The sequence below is a fragment of the Malaclemys terrapin genome, chromosome 12 (assembly GCF_027887155.1).
Source record: "Malaclemys terrapin pileata isolate rMalTer1 chromosome 12, rMalTer1.hap1, whole genome shotgun sequence".
Classification (NCBI taxonomy): Eukaryota; Metazoa; Chordata; order Testudines; family Emydidae; genus Malaclemys; species Malaclemys terrapin.
Genome location: NC_071516.1, coordinates 10,786,541 through 10,812,513, shown reverse-complemented (window position 1 = coordinate 10,812,513; position 25,973 = coordinate 10,786,541). Strand labels below are relative to the sequence as shown.

At 45.4% G+C, this 25,973-nt stretch overlaps 1 protein-coding gene across 1 annotated transcript in view; it reads left to right on the top strand.

Moving 5' to 3' along the window:
- EDN3 (endothelin 3) overlaps positions 1–25,706 on the top strand; it is a 129,016-nt gene extending 103,310 nt beyond the window's left edge. Inside the window, exon 5 of the mRNA XM_054045753.1 lies at positions 25,648–25,706. The gene's annotated coding sequence lies outside the window, so the exon portion shown is untranslated. The remainder of the gene's footprint in view (positions 1–25,647) is intronic.
- The last annotated feature ends 267 nt before the right edge of the window (positions 25,707–25,973 follow it).

Below are 25,973 nucleotides of genomic sequence, written 5' to 3'. Positions count from 1 at the left end.
TGCTGATAAGTGACAGTCAGCATGGATTTGTCAAGAACAAATAATGTCAAACCAACCAAATACCTTTCTTTGACAGGGTAACAAGCCTTGTGAATGGGGGGAAGCGGCAGATGTGGTATATCTTGACTTTTGAAACTTTCTTGCATGATCTTCTCATAAACAAACTAGGGAAATACAACCTAGCTGGAGCTACTGTAATGTGGAGAAACTGGAGAAATGGTCTGAGGTAAATAGGATGCAATTCAATGAGGACAAATGCAGAGTACTCCATTAAGGGAGGAACAATCAGTTGCACACATACAAAATGGGAAATGACTGCTTAGGAAGGAGTACTGCGGAAAGGGATGTGGTGGTCATAGTGGATCACAAACTAAATATGAGTCAATAGTGTAAAACATCATTCTGGGATGTATTAGCAGGAGTGTTGTAAGCAAAACATGAGAAGTAATTCTTCCGTTCTACTACATGCTGATTAGGCCTCAATTGGAGTATTGTGTCCAGTTCTGGGTGCCACATTTCAAGAAAGATGTGGACAAATTTAAGAAAGTCCAGAGACGAGCAACAGAAATGATTAAAGGTCTAGAAAACATGACCTATGAGGAAAAATTGGGTTTGTTCAGTCTGGAGAAAAGAAGAGTGAGGGGAGACATGATAACAGTTTTCAAATACGTAAAAGGTTATTACAAGGAGGAGGGAGACAAATTGTTCTTCTTAATCTCTGAGGATAGGACAAGAAACAATGGGCTTAAATTGCAGCAAGTTTGGACATTTGGAAAAGCTTCCTAACTGTCAGGGTGGTTAAGCACTGGAATAAATTGCCTAGGGAGGTTGTGGAATCTCTGTCACTGGAGATTTTTGAGAGGAGGTTAGACAACCACTTGTCAGGGATGGTCTAGATAATATTTAGTCCTACCTTGAGTGCAGGGGACTGGACTAGAGACCTCTCGAGGTCCCTTCCCGTCCTACGATTCCATGGTTAAAAAAGGGGTAGCGATCCCCAGAATTCCACCAAATCATCAATTTGCTGCAAGCACTTTATCCCTCCTAGTCAGGGGAAGCCAGGGAGAACAGTGGGACCTGAAGGTGAAGCACCCTTCATTAAGAATGCCCTATATGTAGCACCCTCATGAATAAACCAGGGGGGCTGTCTGCTTGAGCATCTCAAACAATCCCAGCTGCTATGTATTGTCCACAGAAAGGTCTATCGCTGAAGTGACCAGTAGCCAAATCATTTAAGGATTCACAGGTCAAGAACAATACCTTAAATTGCACCCAAAAACAGGTAGCTAGGGGATAATAAGACTCTACACATTACCCTATATCAGCTGGTGAATCTCCCCCAAAACAGGAGGAATATCCCAGACTAATTTTAATATATCCCATTTAGACCTTTTGAATAGACTCAGTGACCTGACCTTCATGATAATCAGCTTCTCATAGAACCATTACCCAAGGCAGGATCCTTGGCCACCAGAAAAAAGTTAAAATAAATACACTTATTTAATAACTGAATTGTGAATTCCAGGGCACCCGGGGGTGGGGAGGAGGAGGGAGCAAGTGGGACAATTTGCCCCAGGCCCCACAGGGGCCCTGCGAGCCCTGGTTGAGAATCCCTTTCCTCACCCGGCAGCGCTCTGGGTCTTTAGCGGTGGGGCTCTTCAGTCGCTCCGGGTCTTCGGCGGCATTTTGGCAGTGGGCAGGGCCGGCTCCAGGGTTTTGGCCGCCCCAAGCAGCCAAAAAAAAAAAAAAAAAAGCCGCGATCGCAATTGCGATCTGCGGCGGCAATTCAGCAGGAGGTCTTCGCTCCCAGGCGGAGTGAGGGACTGTCCACCGAATTGCCACCGAATACCTGGACCTGCCTCCCCTCTCCGGAGCGGCCACCCCAAGCACCTGCTTGAGAAACTGGTGCCTGGAGCCGGCCCTGGCAGCGGGAGCCCTTCAGTGCTGACAAAGATGCAGAGTGACTGAAGGGCCCCCCACCACCGAAATGCCGCCGCCGCCGACTCGGAGTGCCGCCCGGTGAGTACAAGCTCCCCTGCCTTGCCCCAGGCCCCCTGAATCCTCTGGGCGGCCCTGGTGAAATCTGACTACTGTCCTAGAGCCTGTTGCAAAATAATAATCTCATTGCATAATTGCTGGGAGCCACGTTCGCCTAATGGATGATTAGTGAGCATAACAGAATAAGGATTTGTTTGCCTTTTAGATCCACATAATTTGCTGCAGCCAGCTTAACTGAGCAGTTTATTAGAATCAAGAAGCTCTCACTGTCTCGAACAACTGGATTGGATGTATCAGGATAAGAGAATGAAGCCCTTCATGACTATAGGCCATAGCAGTTGTGGAAGAGAAGGAAAATTGGGACCAGATACTCAGCTGTGGTAAAGTGGCTTAGACTGAAATCAAGGCTGATTTTCTCCAGCTTGAGGATATGCACTTAATTTCTTCCAAATGTTAAGAACGTGTGTGTGTGTGTGAGTGAGTGAGTGAGAGACAGACAGAGACAGAAAGTCAGTCATATGTAACAGGGTGCAGTTCTGGCAGAGGCAAAGTAAGAAACTAGTTCAGCTTGCCACAGGGATCTCTTCCTCTGAAACCACATGTAACTAGAGGGGAATAGAACAGGATTTAACCAGCATGTTTCTACTTATCACGTCCTTTGTAAAAAGAACGAGGAGTACTTGTGGCATCTTAGAGACTAACAAATTTATTTAAGCATAAGCTTTCGTGGGCTAAAGCCCACTTCATCACCACTTCATGCATGCATCTGAAGAAGTGGGCTGTAGTCCACGAAAGCTTATGCGCAAATAAATTTGTTAGTCTCTAAGATGCCACAAGAACTCCTCGTTCTTTTTCCTGATACAGACTAACATGGCTACCACTCTGAAACCTGTCACTTCCCTTGCGTCAGCTGTGCATCTGCTCATTCTTCTTCCCCAGTTTGGTTTGACATCAAATAGAATCTGATTTCTATGTCCAACAAACCATATTCCTACTGGGACTGAATCGGCATTAATAATAATATATGGAGATATACCTATCTCATAGAACTGGAAGGGACCCTGAAAGGTCATCGAGTCCAGTCCCCTGCCTTCACTAGCAGGACCAAGTACTGCTTTTGCCCCAGATCCCTAAGTGGCCCCCTCAAGGATTGAACTCACAACCCTGGGTTTAGCAGGCCAATGCTCAAACCACTGAGGTCTGTAACAGCAGTATTTGCTGTCAAAGATGGAAAGCCTCACTAACAGTTACCCCCTCCTGTTCCCCAGTTAGCTGAAGATCAGGTTATCACAGCATCCACATAGGAACCAAGAGGTCTATCTTGTCCAGCATCATCCCTCCAACAGTGACCCGTACCAGCTGTTTTACTCACGGATTGCTGCTGGTCACCTTTTTAAAGGAGTTTGCTTTCATCCCCAAAAGCTTTTAACAAATCTTCGGGCTTCAAGCAACTCACTATCCAGTCATGCTTTAACTAGTGAAGGAAGAGTTTCCATTCTAAACATACAGGACTACATTTACATACGTGCGAGCACACCAGGGACTAATTTGCACACACGAATAAGGTGCATGCTTGCAGAAACATTTCTATAAATGCAGCCACAGCATACACATGGATATCGCATATGTAAACTAGCATAAACGCAGACACACAAAAATATCATGGCAAAGGACAGCAAATAAATAAGAACATGTCTTTACAATTTATAGGTTATATCATGCCATCAATTAGCAATCAGAAGTCAATGGAACTACTTGTGTGAGTACTGATGACTTGGCGAGAAAAATTCAAAACTGTTATGCAAACTTCTGAAACATTCATCCCTGCAAAATGCAAAACTGAACACTGGAAAGAGGGGAAGAAAATAAACTAAGGGCTCTAGAAAACAGGGAAGGTGGATTACATATTAATAATTTTCCCACAGCTATAACTGCAAACACCTTGTTAATTTCTAATCTTTCCTGTTTTGGGTATATATTTTGCTAACCTTTAAATTTTTCAGCCTACAATATACGTATGCTAATGCAACTTTGTTCCTGTTCTCTAATTTGTACCAAAAGGGATTAGATTTAAATAAAAAATATATACGAGAGATCCTTGAAAATATAGTAATAAAATAATAACACTGTTGCTTCTAGACTTCTGAGAACTAGGAGGATTCAATTAAAGCATACCAGTCTTCACTGAAAAGGAACTTAAAACAACTAAGCATACGTCTTTTATAGGTAAATAGCGGTGATGTTTTTAGAATACAATGTAGTCCAGTGGTCCCCAACGTTTCTGTTGCAATAGCATATTCATGTTCCCAATAGAGTTCCCAATTCAGCAGCAGGTTGTCTGGCGGAAGTGCTCCCTTGTCAGTAGGTGGGCGCACATAAATGCCCCGGCGGGCACCATGGCACCGCAGGCACCGCGTTGGGGACCACTGGTGTAGGGGGTGCTGCTGCACCCCCTGGCTTGAAGTGGTTTCCTTTATATACAAGGTTTACAGTTTGGTTCAATGGCTTTCAGCACTCCTACTATAAAAACTGTTCCAGCATCCCTGGATACATGGAGCTATGTGTATCAGCCCTCCTGGCAACATGGGCTGCAAAGCCAATGCAAAGGTTGAGGGTCTCTGCATGGCTAGACTTGTTCATCTGAGTGATGCTTCTGTATCTGTATGGATCTTAAGGGACCCACAAGTTTTGGGGGCTGGATCCCCTGCTTTCCCTATGGGGGGGAATGGGCATGCCAACTTTGCCCCTCCCACACCAATAACAGAAGATTTTAAAGGAAACACCATGAGGAAAACCTTGCAGAGTTTTCCTCTCCTCTCCCTTCCCCTTTCCTATAGGAAAGGCCCAACATATAGTTCTCTAATTATGTATTAATATAGAAGATATTTTTCAGACGTCCTCATTATTAAAAACAAATCAGGTCTGCTTTCTGATTGCAAAATTACAGATTTTAATTAGAGATAATTCTGGTTTATTCCATTAAAATGTTAATATGCTGCTGTTTTGACTAGAAAGTCCTAGTTCCTCTGGCAGGTTAATTTCCTTGTCGTCTCTTCATTTGGAAAGTTTACGCTTCTCTGAGCCAATCATCTGTGGAGATCGACTTACAGTAAACTCATTAGTTTAATATGTTTGTTTTTGTAATACTTTTATTCCCAAGCTAATCACATTTCTGCTGCAGAAGCAAGTAGCTGAGGTTAGGTAACTGGGACTCAACAATGGAGGCGTTTTATGCGTATGAAACACAGGAAATTAGTAAGATTTGGATGCTTATTTGCCAGAAGTCATTGTTAGTGCAAATGTTTCTTGTTTCTCAGACATGGAAGGTAACATGTAATAGTTTAGCAATTGTGGTTTATACATTACAGGTCAAATTTCAGTGTCACTTATGACAACGTAAGACTAGGGCTGGCCAGAAAACAAGAATTCTGGTTTGCAAAAAAATATTGAGATTCTCAGACTTGTTTTAGTTTTTCAGCAGAACGAAAAGGAGACCTTTTGAAAGTTCTAATGAAAATGAGAGCCACCCATGCCAGAATAGCTAATAACCCAGTGGTCAGGGCACTCATCTGGGTTGTGGGAGACCCAAGATCAAGTCTGCCAAATTCGGGAGAGCAACATGGCTCATCCACATCTCAGGTGAATGCGCCAGCTACCAGGCTATAATTTATCCTGTGGTGGTTCAGTGGGTCACTTTTTCCTTCCCTCTCCCACTCCAAACATTCACCCTAGACATGAGAAACAGTTTTGACAAACTAGCATTTTCCAGTGAAAAAATATTTCATCAAAAACTTCCCAACCAGTTCAATTAAATACTTATGTGAACCCTCCTCCCCTTCGTTTGACATTGTAGATGAAACGTTCCAGACTTTGTTCTATGGGGTAGATAAACACTTAAGGCTTAAGTGTTCCAGGTTTCAAGAAAGCTGCTTATGCTGAAATGTGTGTCAATTTATCCTTGACACTTTGCTCTGTCACACTATGTCAACATAGTTGTGAAATTCATTCTTAAATCCACCTAAATTATCCAGGCTGGAGTTTCTCCATTAATACCTAAGGTTATTACTTCTAACACTGTTTAAAGCCATTCACTGCTGTGAGGGTCTAAATACAATAGAATGGAACAGACCAAGACTATGTTCTTAAGCAGCAGCAGTTGACTTCAAATTCTATTGTTAGAAAAGCAACAGGCATCAAGGGTTATGATTCTCAGCAGTGCAGCCAACTCTCAGACTCATATTTTATCATGAGTCTTGTGATGTATGGTGCTTTTCTTAAAGCTCCAGCTCCTGGAGTCATGTTATATGAAAATCTCAGCTTTAATTTCTTTTTTTTTTAAGAGGAAATTTCTAACTCTTGTGGTTACAGAAAGAAGCTTGAACATACAAACCCTAAAGGCTCAAAAATATAATGCAAATAATCTATCAATTATTATTTTTAAAATCTCATGATTTTTGAATACTTAAGACTGGCAATACTGTGTATCACATGTATCCCCTAAAGTACTTTTACTAGCTACCTCTTTGATTTTCTATTTAGAATTTTGTTTCCTTAGTCTCTGTGAGCTTGGTCTATAAATCTGCTCAATTTGTGAGTCCATGTGTTCTGACCTGCATTGCCTGGGTCTGATTTTCTAAACACTAGATATATTTCCTAAATTGTGAAATATCCTTCCAACAGGTCTGTGCTGAGCTGACAGAATCAGCAGCCTGTCGCAACTGTAGACTGGTACTTTTTATTTATGTTCATCCTATTGCAATTTGGATTATATTACAAATATCAACAAAAGAGCACGGAAACTGTATTCTAAGGGCCAGAAGTTAAAACCACAGCATTGGAGGTCTGCTAAAGAAATCGAGATCGCTGATTAATACAGAGGCCTTTTGAGCCAGCCTATTTCAAACAGATAACACTTTAAATAAATGAAATCTGAGCTAGGAGAATGAGAGCGAAACAGAAGATTATTTTCATAAAGAGAGTGTCTGGGAGTGGGATTTTTCTACATCTCATCTGAGACCAAAATAAGCAAGTTACAGGGATTGCTGTGGAGGTACAGTCAGTGTGGGAAAGAAAGGAGACTTCTACTCTGATGGCTAGTAAGCTTTGTACCCGTAATCAAAATTCACTCCTGTGAAGATGGCTCGTACGAGACCTCTGCATAACCAATGGTGAATGAGTGTTCCAGGTTCCCCCTCTGCACCCAATCTGCAGAGGGATACGAGTCTGTCACAGCCACAGTTAAGCTCAAGCTGTAGCAGCTCATGCTTTTAGCTCCGAAGGCCCCTGATTCAATCCACAGTATGTCGGCCTATATAGCATCCATCACCCCAACCCCACTCCTTAGGTTGCCGAGCTCCACTCCAGTGCATCTTGGGATCTGGCCCATTAGCATCTGGTTTACATCAGCAAAGTGAGAGGCGAAACAGGCCAATTTTTTCTCCACATGTATCTGCAGCAGCTGCAGAAAGTCTCCCATGGATTTTGCATTATTTTCTTCTGGGATTACCAGTTGAGGGGGTGTTGGTTGTATTGGGGGTCATTTGATTTCCCAGCTAATATCTGGTGGCTGTACAATGTCCTAGAGCAGCCCAGTGCAAGAAGAAAAAACAATGTGATGGTTAAGTCCAGAATAACCAGGACATGAGACACATTAGTCATAGTAAAAATACACTTGAAACAACAGAGAGACTCTAGCAAATCTTGATTCCCTTTCTTAGAATATTTCTCAAGAAAACCCCAATATTCATCAGCCAAAAAATCTGAATACTTTTGCCTTCTTCCTCTGTGAACAGACAGTTCACCCTCTTAGACCAAGAAAACCATCCTTCCTAAACCTCCTTATGGTTATAATTAAGAAAAGCAAATCTCACTCCATCAGGTTGTAGGAAGGATCCATTAAACATCTTTCTTGCTTTGCAGTTAGGGGTTTTGCTGTATTTTTGGTTGTTTGCTTTTTAAAAAATAATATGGATTATTATATTTGATACATATAGAAACTGTGGAAGGAAAATAATTCAACATCTGTACTGATAAGGAAGGTTCAGTGGATTTGAACATGGGCTCAGACTCTTGTGTTTTATCAAATCAATAAAAAAATTGCAAATTAAAAAATGGTGAGTGATTCAGACGAGAAAAAGCCCACAATTGGCCATTGGATAGAGTGCAATTTACATCCTGTCATATCATTCATTGCAAGATCATTAACCTTTAAACTGTGGCTAAAGTAATTTTAATTTCATTAGCTCCCAGAGGATTTACCTTGGTAACACACTTGAACCCCCTCTGGGCTCTTCTGTGTAGTTGTAGGGGGTCTTCCTTTGATCTCCATCTTGAGTGCTACAGGGAGGGCAGTAGCCAAGCGATATTTTATGGCTGGCTCATGTGACATTTTGACTTTGACAAGACCAATGACATGTTTCCCCATGCATTACATTCCTGAAATCTTTAATTCTGTCTCCCCCGTCTGCCAGGTCTAACTCACCTCCAGCACTCATCCCCTGTCTGCCTCTTCCCCCAAAAGGAGACTATCACTCAGTTTCCCATTGAACTCAATGGGACCTACTCACCTGAAGGATGACTGAGCAGGATTTGACCTATGTCCCTTAACGGGGTCCTCATTTTTATAGTCCTAATTCCTCATCTATTTCAGTTTAAATAATAATAAGAAAAAAAGAGAACTGTACAAGGCTCTAAATCCCCTAGCACATAATTAGCATTGCAGCAATACAGGCAGGTATGCTTCCATCTCCTTTTGGGAGACCAAATTTAAAGATATTTACAAAATCACTTGTCCTTATGTTTAATATGTCCCACATGGGCAATTGTCGCAGAAGGAGGAAAGGGAATAACTTGCTTTAATTTATTTACACTTATAGAGACATTTAGGCCTTACACTTACAGGACATTTTTAGGAACTTCGCAATCACAACTTACACACACATTCACATCTATTTTTGTGTGTGGTCAGACCTACACCTGGACTTATATATGGGCAGCTATCACAATTACACACATGGCCAGCTACGTAGCTATCTGGACACATACCTCTATTTGTTATGATAGGCAGGAAAGATATTCTCATGGTTAAGGTACTGGACTAGGACTAAGGAGATCTTGGTTCAAGCCCCAGCTCTGCCACGAATTTCCATGTGACACTGGGCAAATCACTTGATTTCTCTGTGCTTCAGTTCCCTCTCAGAAAAATGGAGATAACATTAGTTCTCTACCTCAGGAGATGAGACTAGGTTCAATGATGTTTGTGAGGCATTGGCGAGGGGGACTATCTGTGCACTTCAATAAACCGACGGGCACAATAAAATTATTAAATGGTAAGGAAAAGGGTGAAAATTGTTATTAAAAAGAGCCAAAGAAGGTGATACACACAACGGAAACTACCCAAAAACATAAACCACCTCATACACTACAAACAGAAGAAACGTAACCTTTCCTGTTCTGTGACATCTGTCATTGCCAGATCTGCAGATTCATGTGTCATCAAGCACATAGGGTATCTGAGTAACCGCAGGAAGCCTGTATGTTCTGTAACAGTGCTCCTCAACCTTTTCCATACTGTAAACCCATTTTACAACAGAGAAACGTTTTGGGACTCCCCCACATGCAACCCTAAAGAAAGGTATGGTAGTCACAACTCCCAAGTTTCATAACTATTAAAAAAAAATACACCTCTACCCCCATATAACGTGACCTGATAAAACATGAATTCAGATATAACGCGGTAAAGCAGCGCTCCATGGGGGCGGGGCTGCGTACTCCGGCGGATCAAACCAAGTTTGATATAACACGGTTTCACCTATAACAGTATGATTTTTTGGCTCCCAAAGACAGCGTTATATCGAGGTAGAGGTGTACCACAAAATGAGTGACTCAGTTTTGGGAGCTAGGGAGGAGTCTTCAGAATCTGATACAATTCTCCACACCAAAGCTCCTCACTGGTGTATCCCAAATCTTCAGATGTTTGAAGCAACTGGTTCGTTAGATTCATATAACGTGCCAGATTTGTACTTGGAATAATTCAGTCGAACCCGATGTCTCATCGAGGCCTCATAAAAAATGCCATCTCAAATTATTATAGGTTCATCCATCCCATGGACTACAAAGAAGTCCATTTAAATTACTCGCAGACTAACTATTTTGGAAAAGGAATATATTTTCCCAGACACCAATCCAAAGCACATGCAGGCGTGCACTTTGTAAATGAGTACCCGAGGAAGAAACAAATACATTAAAATATACGCTTCCAACGCACCCCAACGGAAAGTAATGGACATGCTGTCTGCGTAGCAAACCACAACTCATTGGCTTTAATAAAAGCAGCAGAGCCCTTCTAAATAAAAACTGCCAAATAAATGCAATTTTGCTGCAATATCATTAATCACAACAAGTTTCCTTTCCTTAGAAATTAACATAGCCTCATTTCCCCGAGGGTATAGAAATCACCCTCTCCAGATACCTCAAAGAGTCTCTTCACATTTTCACAATCATCTGAACTCTCTTCTTTGACACCTTAGAGCAGAGATGGGCAAACTACGGAACAAGGGGGTTGAATGGGGGCAGGGATCCCGTGGAAGCAGCCGGGGGCGGGGTTAGATGGGGCGGCAGAGGGCAGTCGGGGCAGGGATTCCGGGGGCGGTCAGGGGACAGTGAGAAGGGGTGTTTGGATGGGGCAGGGATCCCAGGGGGACAGTCAGGAATGAGAGGAGAGGTTGGATTAGGAGGCGGGCAGGGTTTCTGAGGGCGGTCAGGGGGCAGGGAGCGGGGAGGAGTGGATGGGGCAGGGGTCCCGGGGGGGCCATCAGGGAACAGGGGGGGTTGGATTGGGCAGGAATCCCAGGGGGAGTGTCAGGGGGTGAGAAACGGGGGCGGGTCGGATAGGGAGTGGGGGCCGGGCCACACCTGGCTGTTTGGGGAGGCACAGCCTCCCTTAACCTGGCTGTTTGGGGAGGCACAGCCTCCCTTAACCGGCCCTCCATACAATTTCAGAAACCCGATGTGGCCCTCAGGCCAAAAAGTTTGCCCACCCCTGCCTTAGAGACTAACAAATTTATTTGGACATAAACTTTCATGGGCTAGAACCCACTTCATCAGATGGATGAAGTGTAAAATACAGGAGCAAGTATAAATACATGAAAGAATGGGGTTTGCTTTACCAGGTGTGAGGTCAGTCTAATGAGATAAATCAATTAACAGCAGGATACCAGGGGAGGAAAAATAACTTTTGAAGTGGTAAGAGAGTGGCCCATTACTGACAGTTGACAAGAAGGTGTGAGTAACAGTAGGCAGAAATTAGTATTGGGGAAATTAAGTTTAGGTTTCGTAATGACCCACCACTCCCAGTCTTTATTCAGGCCTAATCTGATGCTATCCAGTTTGCAAATTAATTCCAGTTCTGCAGCTTCACATTGGAATCTGTTTTTGAAGTTTTTTTGTTGAAGAATTGCCACTTTTAGGTCTGTTACTGAGTGACCAGAGAGACTGAAGTGTTCTTCGACTGGTTTTGGAATGTTATGATTCCTGATGTCAGATTTGTGTCCATTTATTCTTTTGCGTAGAGACTGTCGGGTTTGGCCAATGTACATGGCAGAGGGGCATTGCTGGCACATGAAGGCATATATGACATTGGTAGATGTGCAGGTGAACGAGCCCCGGATGGCGTGGCTGATGTGGTTAGGTCCTATGATGGTGTCCCTTGAATAGATATGTGGACAGAGTTGGCACCTGGGTTTGTAGCAGGGTTTGGTTCCTGGGCTGGTGTTTTTGTTGTGTGGTGTGTAGTTGCTGTGTTTATTTGCTTCAGGTTGGGGGGCTGTCTGTAGGCGAGCACTGGCCTGTCTCCCAAGGTCTGTGACAGTGAAGGATTGTCCTTCAGGACAGGGCTGGCTTTAGGAAGGGCAGGGCCCGATTCGAATACCCGGCGGCGTTCCTGGTCTTCGGCGGCATGTCGGCAGCGGGTCCTTCACTCGCTCCGGGTCTTCCGCAGCACTGAAGTACCCGCTGCCGAAATGCCGCCGAAGACCTGGAGCAAGTGAAGGACCTGTTGACAACGTGCCGCCAAAGACCCGGAGCGACGTGCCGAAGACCTGGACCACCGCCGGGTGAGTCAAAAAATTAAAAAGGCGCCTAAGTTAGGCGCTCTTCTTTAGGGCGTGGGGCCCGCTTAGGCGCGGGGCCTGATTCGGGGGAATTGGCCTAAAGCCAGCCTTGCTTCAGGATAGGTTGTAGATTCTTGATGATGCGCTGGAGAGGTTTTAGTTGGGGGCTATAGGTGATGGCTACTGGCGTTCTGTTACTTTCTTTGTAGGGCCGGTCTTGTAGTAGGTGACTTCTCGGTACCCTTCTGGCTCTGTCAATCTGTTTCTTCACTTCACCAGGTGGGTATTGCAGTTTTAAGAACATTTGATAGACATCCTTTCATGTATTAATACCTGCTCCTGTATTTTTCACTTCATGCATCTGATGAAGTGGGTTCTAGCCCACGAAAGCTTATGCCCAAATAAATTTGTTAGTCTCTAAGGTGCCACAAGGATTCCTCACTGTTTTTGCCGATACAGATTAACACGGCTACCACTCTGAAACCTCTCTCCTTTGAAGGTTTCTAGTTTACTTGGTCTGAGGCCCTGCATAGGGCTTTAAAAATAAAGGTGTGTGTGTGTGGGGGAGACAGTGGGAATTTTCTATACTACTTTGTATGAATACTGTGCGTGCCTCAGTTTCCCCTATATGCCGCATTGTCACCTAGGGACTGGAAAAGGGTTGTTTACTCTCGGGAAAACTACCACACAGGTATGGTTGATGCCTAGCTGGCTCCAGTTTGGGGCCCATGTCATTGGAGAGTTCCCATGAAGACAATGGGAAAGTGCCACCTAGGAATAAACGACCATAGATTGTCCTCCCTCCACATGAAGCCAGCAGTGTTTGACCAGCTGGACAACAAAGGAGAGGTGGGACTAGTCCAGAAACTTGGACGAAGGGGATAGAGCAGGAGCCAAGAGCGGGACACACGGGTTGGCTGGGACTCTGGGCTAACCCAGATGGTCCATGCTGTAACTTTCTTTTCTCTATGCTGACCAAGGACCTTCTGTGGTGTGTTCCGTTCCAGTTGACTAACAAACCCTTCTGTTTAGACAATATCACAGCAGATGCTGTTGGAGGTGTGCTGCTCCCTGAGATACTACAGGTCTTCCTCAGTAGGACTCGCTGAATGGAGCTAACGGTGGGAAGCAGGAGTGCTGAAGGACGAGCAGTCCAGCCGAAGGAGGTGTTGACTCCACAGGGCTTACCTTCAAGGAAGAGTGAGACTCCATAGGGGATATGGCTCACTGAAGGAGTCCTCCCAGAGGCTGTTCCAAAGCTGGGGCCATAGCACCGATTCTGTGGATCCGTGACAGGGACTATTTATTGTAACATTAATTTTCTGAGGCTATTTAAATCTGGGCATTATGCTGCTCTCTGCTTTGATGCATAGATAAGCCCATCCAATTTTTTTCAGCCCATGTTTATTTAAGTGAGTGAGGCTGGTGCTCTCTGTTTAGGAGACTTGACGTATGTATTGTAGTTTTGCTTCGTTTGATGGGCTGGTCCAAGTGAACACTGTACCCTGTGGGTGAATGCTCTCTGATTATCTCTGTGCTTCAAGGAACAAGAAGAAACAACAGGCCAGATTCTTCTCTCAGCTCCACTGGAGTAAATCAAATAATTTATATTAAAGTTAATAGAGTTACATCAATGAAAAAACAGTGTGAGATAGGAATTAGGCCCACTGGCTTTATAGTTATAGCAATTATATAGACCACTTCAGATGACTCCACAATGCACCTTTCCTTTAACTATGTATCACAGACAGAAAAAGACAAGTGGTGATCCGTTTTATGGGTGTTAAAATGCAGACTGGGCAAAATGCTCTTGACCGAGCATAGAGATCAAGATCTAGCCCAGGGCAAATGTTCACAGCAGTTATAACACTGTGAACACTAAGATTTCAGATTAAAAAGATGACAGTTTAAGTGCTGCAGGGTAGTAAATTCAGCACCATTAGCAGCTCTATCTATCATTGTAGCATTCTTTACATCATTGACTCCTTTGGGGCCTAATCCTGAAAACATTTACAGATGCAATTAATTTACAAAAGAGTAAAATTACATGCATAAATGATCACAGGACCAGGCCCTTGGAACATTAAAAATGTCTGGCACTTGAAGATGCCGTTAATTTTTCACTGTATTGCAGAATAAATTAGTACAGACTGTTGCACTGAATTTGGAATTTGGCCCATAGTTCCTTGTCTCTTCCAAATAATACCCATTGTTTGGTTAGAAACTGCTAATTTCATGTTCATTTCAAATTTCACAATCCTTGGGGCTTTGTAGGTATAGCTTTACAAAGTTGAAAGTTGCTGCATGTACTCATTCTAACTATTTTAGGGCTTTATACATAACACTGACACCACTTTCAATCAAACATCCTACCCAAGCAAAGGAACCCCCAAACAATCCCTTCAAACAAATCAATACTAACACTCCAAGATCCATAAAAATAAATCAATATTAAAAAAAATCCTATCCCCAAGCAGGGATTTTATCCTGAAAAGGGAGATGTGGCAGAGGTCTTCGCTATTGCTGTTGATTCTATGAGGAAGGTACTCAGATACCACTGTGATTCTTTGGAGATTTTTCAACATTGGAGAGGACCCAACAAAAATAAGCACTGTTGGTAAGCAACCTGACTAAATTTTTAAAAATATTACATCGTTCTTTAACTACCTGTTTGTCACAGATACACCAGACCCTCGCTAGAACGTGGGATTTGGGATCCATGCGTGGGTCCACGTTAAAATGAATTGCAATTAAAGTAATTAAATTTGGGATCTATGGCCGCGACCGCGTTATATGGGAATTTGTGCTATATAGACGTGCGTTCTAGCGAGGGTCCGGTGTACTTACATGGCCTTCATCACCATAGTATTGAGTACCTCACCATCATTAATCTATTTATACTCCCAACACTCCTCAGTGGGGAGGAAATGTCATTATCCCCATTTTACAGAGGGGAACTGGGACACCAAAGAGACTAAATGTCTTTCCCAAGGTCACACAGGATGTCTACGGGTGCTGATTTCAGGTTGGGCTAGGATTAAGACCATGATTGTAAGCTTTTTGGTACACAGACTGTTTCTTACTATGAGTATGTACAGAATGTAGCACAATGCTGCCTGCCTTCATCCGGATTGGGCCCTCAATTATTATTATTATGATTTATTATCTGTATTACTGTAGCACCTAGGAGACCCAGTTATGGACCAGGAGGAGCCCATTGTGCTGGGTGCAGTACAAACAGAACAAAGACAGTCCCCGACCCAAAGAGCTTACAAACTAAGTAGCAACTACAATAAATACCACCACTGATGCTGGAGTTTATATATATAAAACCTTTTATATATTTACAGCACAAAAGGTAGAACGTGGTAAGTGGGGTGAATATAAAGGCCCCTTTAAAACAGAATAGTCACCTGCAGACTTGAGGTTTTAGCTAAATAAGTGGGACTCGTGTGGAAAGTTACCCGTGTGTATACGTTTCCAGGACCAAGTCTGAAGTTCCTTATTTTTGTAAAGAGTTAACACTTGTTATATTGTATCCAGTGTAACGTATTGAAAGGGGTTCCACCGTCTGAAGAGACTGAGCATACAAGAGGCATTCTTTTAACTCCCATTTTGAGAAGGATTAAAGCCAGAGACAGCCAGAACAGGAAATTAAAAACTCCCCCACCCTTGTCAAATTCATTCAGACGGTGCAGTTACATCTTTATAAAACAGACAAGGAGTTCAGCAATTGGAGTTGGGTAATTAAAGTGACATTGAGCAGCTCAACTCAACTGCATGAATCTGCAATATCTGCTAGAGCATGAATCCAGGCAAAGGAAATATCCACGAGAACCCTGGAAGCCGGGCTGGAATTACATTGCCTGCTTTTTAGAGACTGATTCTCTATTTCTTTTGTAATTTAGCAATTTGAAGCACAACATGCTGCAGATGAACCTCAGGGTCTGGATCTGGGTTAGGGTTCACAGTTCAGGTTTGAAAATAAACCAGGGGCGATGGAAGCTGCCTAAAAGTGGAGGGTAGGGGTGCCACCGGTGCCCAAACCATGCCCCCCCTCACGTTGCCCCTTCCCCTGCTTGCTCCTCTCCACCCCTTCCCTCCCATTGCTCGCCCTTACAATTGGTAAAAAGCAATGGGGCCGTGGCCACCGCCCCCCCCCCATTCCAGCGCCCCTGGAATGACCCAGGACTAAAGTCATGTCTGAGGGCACCCAAAACCTCTTGAGCTATTCTCCTTCATTTCGAGCCAGCTCCAAACCAGAAGTAGAAACCAGGCCCCTTCCAGTTTTGGATGTAACGTGGAGTAAAAACCCATTAAGTTGGATTTCAGAAACAGTTTAGCTTTTACTAATCACTTTCAATTTTAATGCCTTGTAAAGATGGTTGCCCCATTGCCCCCCAACCCAAAGCTGATGCTGAATGTTACTTTGATACAAAGCACTAGGGGCCAGATCCTCCGTCCTGATTAAATCACATTTGTGCTGCTCCGGAGAAGAACTCCTTTTGATTTCAGAAGAGCCAGAATTTTACCCCAGTGGTACAATGGAGACAAGCTCACCAGTGCATAGCTTTATACCACCTGCCTCTCCTTCCTCCCCCCAAGCATACACCCCAGGTAGAAAGGGGCAAAAAGAAAGCGGAAAGGAGTGAGCTCAGAAAGATCATAGCCTGGCAGACTGGTACTTAGGGGACTCTTACAGCCGCTGTAAATCACAGCGGCCGAGTTTAATCTGTCCAGATTGTGGCAGAGAGAAAGGTGGCTTAACCTTCCTTTTGCTCAGCACAAATGAGGATCAAGCCCCAAAGGCAGAAGTAGGGTGAAGTTTCATCATTCCACTGTCTCATCATATTGTGCTGGGCATCATAGGCCCCAATCCTGTGCAAAACTCCTATTGTCTTAAACAAGTTTCAGAACTGGCTCTCAAAGCTCCAGGAAAGTCAGAGGATGTCTTGGTGAGCTATGTCAAAACTAAAGCCTTGTGTCTGAATATTCAAGCTATTAGTCATTGCATCAAAAAAGTCTCTTAAGCAACACACACAGTCTGGGGCTGCTGAAATTATGAGCAAGACAATGCAGAACTGCAGTAGCGGAGAGATAATGCACTGGTACAGAACTTTAAGTAACAATATATCTGCTAAGTATCAGGGGGTAGCCGTGTTAGTCTGTATCTACAAAAACAACAAGGAGTCTGGTGGCACCTTAAAGACTAACAGATTTATTTGGGCATAAGCTTTCGTGAGTAAAAACCTCACTTCTTCGGATGCTAGCGCTCATTAGTGCCAATTGGTAGAAAATGTGCCTGGGGACATAGCTTCAAATCTCTCTAATGAAATTAATGCCTCAGGCCTTGGCTACACTTGCAAGTTACAGCGCTGTAAAGCCTCCCCCAGCGCTGTAACTCACTCCCCGTCCACACTGGCAGGGCACTTGCAGCGCTGTATCTCCCTGGGTACACCGCTGCAGGTACTCCACATCTCCGAGAGGAATAACAGCTGCAGTGGAGTGACTAGACTCAGGCCTTGTCTACACTACGAGAGTAGTTCGATTTTACTTAAATCGAATTTTTGGAATCGATATTGCAAAGTCGAACGTGTGTGTCCACACTAAGGACAGTAATTCGACTTTGTGAGTCCACACTAACGGGGAAAGCGTCGACATTGGAAGTGGTGCACTGTGGTCAGCTATCCCACAGTTCCCGGAGTCCCCGCTGCCCATTGGAATTCTGGGTGGAGCCGCAAATGCCTTCTGGGTAAAAAAAATGTGTCCAGGGTGCTTTTGGGTAACTGTCGTCATCCGTCCATCACTCCCGCCCTCCCTCCCTGAAAGCGCCGGCGGGAAATCAGTTCGCGCACTTTTCTAGTCAGTGACAGCGCGGACGCCACAGCACTGCGAGCATGGAGCCTGCTGCAACCATCACTGCAGTTGTGGCCGCTCTCAACGCCTCGCAACTTATCATACACCTTTCCCTGAGGCAGATGCAGAAAAGTCAGGCGAGGAGGCTACGTCAACGCGGTGATGGCCTGAAGTCTGAGAGTAGCACAGACCTCTCAGAAAGCAGGGGACCCAGCGCCGAGAACATCACGGTGGCAATGGGTCATGTTGATGCCGTGGAAAGGAGATTCTGGGCACGGGAAACAAGCACTGAGTGGTGGGACCGCATAGTGCTGCAGGTCTGGGATGAATCCCAGTGGCTGCGAAACTTTCGCATGCGGAAGGGAACTTTCCTGGAACTTTGTGAGTTGCTGTCCCCTGCCCTGAAGCGCAATGACACCCGGATGCGAGCAGCCCTGACTGTCCAGAAGCGAGTGGCCATAGCCCTGTGGAAGCTTGCAACGCCAGACAGCTACTGGTCAGTCGCGAACCAGTTTGGGGTGGGCAAATCTACCGTGGGGGTTGTTGTGATGCAAGTAGCCAAGGCAATCGTTGATGTACTGCTGCCAAAGGTAGTGACCCTGGGAAACGTGGAGGCGATCATAGATGGCTTCGCAGCGATGGGATTCCCAAACTGCGGTGGGGCCATAGATGGAACTCACATCCCTATCCTGGCACCGGAACACCAGGCCAGCCAGTACATTAACAGAAAGGGCTACTTTTCCATGGTGCTGCAAGCACCGGTGGACCACAGGGGACGTTTTACCAACATCTACGTGGGATGGCCGGGCAAGGTTCATGACGCTCGTGTTTTCAGGAACTCTGGTCTGTTTAGACGGCTGCAGCAAGGTATTTACTTCCCGGACCACAAAATAACTCTTGGGGATGTGGAGATGCCTATAGTCATCCTCGGGGACCCAGCCTACCCGCTAATGCCCTGGCTCATGAAGCCCTATACTGGCGCCCTGGACACTGAAAAAGAACTCTTCAACTACCGGCTGAGCAAGTGCAGAATGGTGGTGGAGTGTGCTTTTGGCCGTCTCAAGGGGAGATGGAGAAGCTTACTGACTCGCTGTGATCTCAGCGAAACCAATATCCCCATTGTTATTGCAGCTTGCTGTGTGCTCCACAATCTCTGTGAGAGCAAGGGGGAGACCTTTATGGCGGGGTGGGAGGTTGAGGAAAATAGCCTGGCTGCTGATTACTCACAGCCAGACAGCCGGGCGATTAGAAGAGACCAGCGGGAAGCGCTGTGCATCCGGAAGGCTTTGAAAGCAAAGTTCCTGAGTGAGCAGGGTAACCTGTGACTTTAAAGTTTGTGTATTGAGAAGCTAAACCTGCCCCCGTTTCTTTACCCAGTTAATGTTGACTATCCTATCCAGTTACATACCCCCTTCACCCCATTTCCAACACACGTTTCAAAATAAAAATAGTTCTACTTTGTTAAAGCACACCGTTTTCTTTAATACTGTATTCGCGGGAATTTTTTAAAACTAGGACGCAGACTGTGGTGCGGAGCGGGTGTACTGTAGTGGCGCGAATGCAGCTTCTAAACTCAAGGATTGACAGGCTCCGCTGCGGTGGGATGGTTGTTTCAATGGAGCCTGTCACCCCTCCTGATAGGGACTGTGTGTATGGGGGGGTCTATGTGACTTTGTGGCAGGGGGAGGACGGTTACAGATCCCCTGCTGTGTGGCTCTGTGATCCTGCCTAAGGACCGCCGCTTAAGATCTGTAACTGCCCTCCCCTGCCACAAAGTCACAGAGCAACCCACCCCCCACCACATAACATGAAAACAACCTCCCAGACTAACCAGGGTAACTAGTCACTGCATCACTGCACTATGTATGTGCCCTGCTGCTGTGCCTGCCCCCGACTATATACCCTGCCAAAGGTGACTGTCCTGTCGAATTACCAACCCCCTATCCCCCCCTCCTCCAAAAGAACATGATGGAAACAGTAGTTAACAGAAACGTATTTTTTATTATCAACCAAACATGGAACTGGGAAAGTGAAACTTGGACGGGGGCTTGTGTCAGGCGGGAAGGAAAGAACTTGTCAAATTTTGGGGAATGAGAGCCTTCTGCTGCTCGAGCTCTCTGCAGGGGTGGAGTGAGAGTTAGCAGGGACTCTGCCGCCTCTCCTTCTGTGCACTTTGGGTGAGGGGAGTATGGGACTTGGTGGCGGGGGAGGGCGGTTAGAGATGGACTGCAGCGGGGCTCTGTCCTCCTGCCTCCGTTCCTGCAGAACATCCACAAGGCGCCGGAGCGTGTCCGTTTGCTCCCTCATTAGTCCAAGCAGGGTTTGAGTCGCCTGCTGGTCTTCCTGACGCCACCTCTCCTCCCGATCCATGTTGGCTTGGTGCATTCGGGTCAAGTTCTCCCGCCACTGGGTCTGCTGTGCTGCCTGGGCTCTGGAGCAGGCTATAAGCTCCGAGAACATGTCCTCCCGTGTCCTCTTCTTCTTATGCCTAATCCGCGCTAGCCTCTGGGAGTGTGATGACAGGCTAGGTTGTGAGACAGTCGCAGATGGGGCTGTGGGAATGGGAAAAAGGGAGTGAATTCCTCAGAAAGATAAATGTAGTTGTGAACAAAGAACATAGTCTTTCTCTGTGAACAAGACCATGCACAGCACCTATCACATGCGCACTCAGCACAAGGTCGAATTCTCGGCCTTCGCATTCAGTGCCTGGGGTCTTCTACAGCACATTTGAGAAGCCTCTCAGGAGAACGGAATTTCTGTTGCAGGCAGACATGGTAAGCTGTAGACTTGTGGCAGCTTAAAACTTTAATATTAGCAATGGCCTCATTTCACATTGAAATCAATGTCGGTCCCTGCTGCCAGCAATTCGGCAAGCAGGAAGTCTGCTCCTGTCCCACACCCTCGCGGCTGTCCCCGGGAACGATCCCTTTCGGCTGCCCCTCTCCCGCCTCCACCGCGTGGCTGCAAACCAGCGGTTACAGTTCTGTAAAGGAACGGCAAAGCAGTCCCAACACTAACATTCCCCTACCTCATTCAAAGCAGGTCATCATGAGCGACATCACCCTCATGAGGATCTCTGACAGCGAGAAAGAGCGAATGCTCCGGGAAAGCCTGCAAAGACCAGGGCCGTATGCCGCCATGCTGTGCAGAGCAATGATTCCAGAGTACTTGCTTGTCTCGTGGCGTGGCAACGTGTCCTACTACGGAGGACCCAATAAGGCCGCTCTCCCCAAGAACCTAATGCAGCGGATTTCCAATTACCTCCAGGAGAGCTTCCTCGAGATGTCACAGGAGGATTTCTGCTCCATCCCCGGACATATAGACCGCATTTTACTGTAGCTGCTGTAGCAGTGACTAACCAGTAGAGCGGCTTGGGCAGGACAATCATGCAAAACCGGACATTGCTAGATTTTTTTTCAATAGTTGCACTGCCCATGACTGAACCGTTAAGCTAATCAAACTAATCATGAGAAACCCATTTTTTAAATTGTTAATATTCCTGTTCTGTTACAAATAAATGTTTAGATTTTTACAACACTTACTGGCTGATCCTTCCCCAGATTCTGTGTCCGGGGTAACGGCTGGGGAGGGTTGGTAGGGGATCTCTGTAAGGGTGATGAAGAGATCCTGGCTGTCGGGGAAATCAGCGTTGTGAGCGCTGTCGACTGCCTCGTCCTCCTCATCTCCTTCCTCATCTTCCCCGTCCGCTAACATGTCCGAGGATCCAGCCGTGGACACTATCCCATCCTCAGAGTCCACGGTCACTGGTGGGGTAGTGGTGGCGGCCGCACCGAGGATGGAATGCAGTGCCTCGTAGAAACGGGATGTCTGGGGATGGGATCCGGAGCGTCCGTTTGCCTCTTTGGTCTTCTGGTAGCCTTGTCTCAGCTCCTTGATTTTCACACGGCACTGCGTTACATCCCGGCTGTATCCTCTCTCTGCCATGTCTTTAGAGATCTTCTCGTAGATCTTTGCATTCCGTCTTTTGGATCGCAGCTCGGAAAGCACGGACTCATCGCCCCACACAGCGATGAGATCCAAGACTTCCCGATCAGTCCATGCTGGGGCCCTCTTTCTATTCTGAGATTGCACGGCCATCACTGCTGGAGAGCTCTGCATCGTTGCCAGTGCTGCTGAGCTCGCCACGATGTCCAGACAGGAAATGAGATTCAAACTGGCCAGACAGGAAAAGGAATTCAAATTCAAATTTTCCCGGGGCTTTTCCTGTGTGGCAGTTCAGAGCATCCGAGCTCGTACTGCTGTCCAGAGCGTCAACAGAGTGGTGCACTGTGGGATAGCTCCCGGAGCTATTAGCGTCCATTTCCATCCACACCTAGCCTAATTCGACATGGCCATGTCGAATTTAGCGCTACTCCCCTCGTCGGGGAGGAGTACAGAAGTCGAATTAAAGAGACCTCTATGTCGAACTAAATACCTTCGCGGTGTGGACGGGTGCAGGGTTAATTCGATGTAACGGCGCTAACTTCGACATAAACGCCTAGTGTAGACCAGGCCTCAGAGGTGTGAGTGTAAATGCTGTACTAATCACCTTGTCAAGTGGCCAATCCTCTCCATTGTTGTGGCAGGCTGCAGGAATGCGGAAGTGCCGGTTTCAAAGCTCGTACTGCAGGGAAAAGCAAACAATTTGCAGCTTGCTTGGAGTAAGTAAACGAATGAGCAGGGGGCCGGGAGTTCGGAACTTGCAAAATAGAGAGCTGACATGCTCCAAAAAGCACTCTCTCCCCCCACACTCCCTGTCACAATCCACCCCCACCCCCGTTTTGAAAAGCACGTTGCAGCCACATGACTGCTGGGATAGCTGCCCATAATGCACCGCTCCCACCACAGCTCCAAATGTTACAAGTGTGGCCACACCACTGCGCTGGCAGCTGTCAGTGTGGACAGACTGCAGCGCTTTTCCCTACTCAGCTGTACGAAGACAGGTTTACCTCACAGCGCTGTACAGCTGCAAGTGTAGCCAAGGCCTCAGTTAGCATACATGCCTATTACTGCAGTGAGGTGATTGGGGCCTCAAGTAACACAAACACTGTGCACACAGACACGGGCAGCATTTTAATAATAACTGTGTCTCTGTTTCAAGGGGTTGAAAAAATAAGGATGAGAATTGCCTCCAGCATCTTTAAGTAGAATTAAAATTTCTTTCCTCCCTTGCTCCTGTCAAGGTTTCTAGGCGCAGAGCAGGAAAAGCAGCTGTTCCCTCGGATCTCACTCCCTCTGTCAGGAAACAAAAATTGGCCCATCACTGGAGAAAACATTGTTCCTGATTGCCCCTGAACAACGGAGTGAGAAATGAAAGCAACTTTATTTAAACTAGTAACCTCCTGTCCCTGAAAACAAACAAACATCTTCAGATGGGCTGGAAGCAAGAAGTGTGATAGCAGGATGGAACTGGGTGGGGGTTCAGATGCAGTGGTACTGGACCTAGGGATGCTGGGGATGCTTCTGCACCCCCTGGCTTGAAGTAGTAACAACAAACACCGAATACATGGTTTCCAACAGCAGCAGCCCTGTTCAGATGACAGTTAGTGGAGCAGCAGTAGTTAATATATTCACTCTGGAGACACAAGGGGTTTTAACAATGGTATTTATAACCCACAACTTTGAGAAAGACTTAGGACTCAGAGTGAATGAAGGGGTTCACAGCCTTGTGCCTTCCTCATGGACAGGACAAGGCAAAACCCTACAGCCCATACTGTGGCATTGTCTCAAGACACAAAGATTGGTACTGAGATATTTAAAACGAGGCTTCCTTCCTTCCTTTTACTTCTTCCTGCTTCTCCTGTGACTCTTCTCTCTCTTCTGCTACATATGATACAAGCTTTTCTCCTACCCCTACCTCATGCTTCTTTCTGTTAATACTTCTCATTCCACACAAGAAACCCAGGGCTTAATTCTCACACTGAGAAGCAAGAATGGTTAAAGCAAAGCCATCTGTCTGATGGCTTCCCTGATGTGTGCATATACAGATAGACACACTGGAAAATATAATCACTCCCTCTAACAACAGAAATAGGGTTTCATGAATCAAGGAGCTGGTGTTATAGCAAGGACACGATGGATACGTCTGAAACACAAGGGGTTACTGAATAGAGCTGTGAGAATAATGGATTTTTGGTTTGCTGGTAATTCTCTCAGTTTATGTTTGAATGCACACACACACAGAGGGGTGGACTGTAGCGCTTCATTTTAGACACTACCTACACCGCCGGTAAGGGCTCTTCTGTCAGCGTAGGTATCCACCTCCCTAAGAGGGTTATGCTGGCTTAACTACGCCACTCAGGAGTGCCGATTTTTTCACACCCCTGAGCGACTTAGGCTATGGCTGCTCTAGAGAGTTTACAGCGGCAGAGCCCCAGTGATGCAGCTACACTGCTGTAAGTTCTCTAATGTAACCGCTGTAAGCCAATGGGAGAGAGCTTTCCCGTTGGCTTAATTACTCCAGCCCTGCAAGTGGTGGTAGCTATGTCGGTAGGAGAAGCTGTCCAGCTGACGTAGTGCTGTCCACACCGGTGCTTAGGTCAGTGTGACTTATGTCACTCATAAGTTTTTCAGACATACGTTGCACTGCGGTAAGTGCTATTGTAGACACAGCCTGAGTTAAGCCAACTTAATTCTCTAGTGTAGACCAGGCCTCAGTTATACCAGCATAAATGCAAGGTATCTCTGCAGGGTATGTCTACACTTAAACCCCTACCCTGGGACAGCTACTACACTGGAGCTACGCCGCTTTAGCGTAGACACTACCTATGCCAAAGGGAAGGGTTCTCCCTCGAGGTGGCAGCTGGGTCAACGGAAGAATTCTTTCACTGACCTAGAGCTGTCTACACTGGAGGTTAGGTCACTATAGCTACATCTCTCAGGGGTGTGGATTGTGATGCATTTTCCCAATGTAAACCAGCCCATACTCAGTGGAGTTCACTCCAGATTCACAGAGTTATAACTGGAACTTTTACATACAACTTATCTCAATATCTCCCTCTCTCATTGCCAGGGTCCTTCAACATCTGTGGGCATTCTTCTCAGGATAGCCAGACTTAAAAAACAATATTTTTTTTTGGCTTCTAGCAGGTAGCCCATGTGCCATCCTGCAGCTAAGTTGATAGTCTCCTCTATCCTCCCAACAAGTGAGACATAGAAAAAAAAACTGGCACATTAAACATTACTGCCATCAACTAACACAGAAACTGCAGCAAAAATCAATGGTATGTGGTCACATATGTGCTACTTCTTTGGAGGGAAAAATGAAAATTCATCAGAGTGACTAAATAGCTTGGAAGATCCCATAGTTGGAGCAGAGAACAAAGATTCAGGACTACAAGAGATAATCAGTAGAAAGAACAGGAAGGATTAAACCACTAGAACAAACCTTTAATTAGACAGAATGAAAAAATGATGAAGAATCAGGTCAGAGCTAAGATAATCCAGAGTTGAAATTCACTTTTGAAGAAGTTGAACCAATTTAATTTATGGAAAATTTGCATCAAAGATTTTAAACTTGGTTACTAAAAATAATCCTTTGTATACACACTGGAGAACATCATCATATTTCAGGCTGGAAAACTGTACAGAACTATAAGAAAGGTAACAGCATCAGATTTCCATTAACAAAAATACTCGGGGCAAGGACACTGACTATAGAGAACACAATTTTATTGTCTTACAGGATTTAAATGTCTATCCCAAGCAAACTGCAACAAGCTGTTGAGATTCAAGCAAGTATTTGTAAGAGAAGAGGGCAACTGTAGTAGAAGAAGATAAAAGCGTTCCAGATGGACGGATACTGAGGATTTTGATGGCAAGTAATAATAGCCCTTTTGCCTCATTCTCCAAAAATGTTTCTGAAAGCGCTCTTGAAAATGAAAAAGTCCTGTGGTTTTATACTTCAGATTATGTTAATTATTATTCATGGAAACAGAAGGCATCAAAGTCACGTTCTGACATATGTCTATGGAAAGGAATTCTTAGAACTCCTATTAGGTGTATTATCTT